This window comes from Lipotes vexillifer, unplaced genomic scaffold, assembly GCF_000442215.2.
Source record: "Lipotes vexillifer unplaced genomic scaffold, Lipotes_vexillifer_v1.1 scaffold1306, whole genome shotgun sequence".
NCBI classification, from domain to species: domain Eukaryota; kingdom Metazoa; phylum Chordata; class Mammalia; order Artiodactyla; family Lipotidae; genus Lipotes; species Lipotes vexillifer.
Genome location: NW_006786512.1, coordinates 1,078,672 through 1,079,855, shown reverse-complemented (window position 1 = coordinate 1,079,855; position 1,184 = coordinate 1,078,672). Strand labels below are relative to the sequence as shown.

Below are 1,184 nucleotides of genomic sequence, written 5' to 3'. Positions count from 1 at the left end.
TTCCCTACATGGGACTAAAGTAAACTTCTTAGAGAGTGGCTCTAGCAGGCTGCGAACTGAGGCATTTCAGCCTTGTTCCAAGGGGGAGTGAAAAGGAACATGTAAATCCCGGGGCAGCTCAGGGCGAGGGGAAGTGACAGTAAACTAGGTTATCCATATATGGGTTACTTGTTGCAAAATTTCGACCGCACACTGGATTCCCCTGCCTATTTCTGGAATGCTCTGTCTTTCCCAACTGTACACTGGTATGTGCTTTGGAAATGCAGCTAAGAATAAGAGAAAAGAAAACAAACCCCCAAAACACCAAGGAGCAAACAAACCCCAGTAGCATCTGAAGAGGAAATAAATGAGTAGTGGAACATCCATGTAACTTATATCAAGGTCAAATATCAATTAGTTGGCAGGGTGGGGGACGTTAGGCATCATATCAGAAGATCCAGCCGTGAAGCTCTTCAATCAACATGGGAGGATGTCGTTTTTAAAACTGAAGGTGGGTTATTTCAAAGTCATATTCAAGACGGTCAAAAACAGTGGGTGAAAGCTATAGGCAAAATACATTAATGGGATCTGGGTAATCCTATTCCAAAACGTAGACTTTGCTCTTCTGCGTGGCATTTCACTTAGGGCAAAATGACAGGGAAGAAAAACAATGAAAATAAAATTCTCTTGTGTTTAGAAAGCAGCGGTAGAATTCAGCTCCAGGAGAACTCAGGGCTTTTGTGCCTCCTCACCAATACCCTTCCCCTGCCTGTTTGAGACCTCAGAGGAAGTGTGTTGAGATCCCAAGAATATCTCTAATGTATTCAATCTCAGGGGCTTAACCTTCTGCCTGAGGGAGGGAAGAAGAGGCAATGCAACATATGACCCTGTGCCCGGGAACCCCGGGAACACCGAGTGAGTGAAGCAATCCCCGTTTTGAAGGAGTAGCAAATGCGGTCTATTTGGAAGGTAACTGTTACTTAAACCTATTGTGTGTGTGCATGTGCGTGTGTGCCCTCAGGACCAAAAGGAAGCTGAAGAGTTCAATCTCTGAAAGAATCTGGCTTTGGAGCCTAGAGGAAGAGCCAGGGAATAAAACAAACAAACAAACTACTTTAATCCGAAAAGTATGACCCTTTTCTCAAAGTAAACAGCATAGAAGATGAGGGTTTTTCCTCTTATAGGCAATGACTATTTGAGGGAAA

The 1,184-nt window shown here is 43.9% G+C and overlaps 1 protein-coding gene across 5 annotated transcripts in view; it reads right to left on the bottom strand.

The window, feature by feature from the left end:
• RAPGEF4 (Rap guanine nucleotide exchange factor 4) overlaps window positions 1-1,184 on the bottom strand; it is a 352,267-nt gene that overhangs the window by 54,913 nt on the left and 296,170 nt on the right. The gene's annotated exons all lie outside the window — the stretch shown is intronic.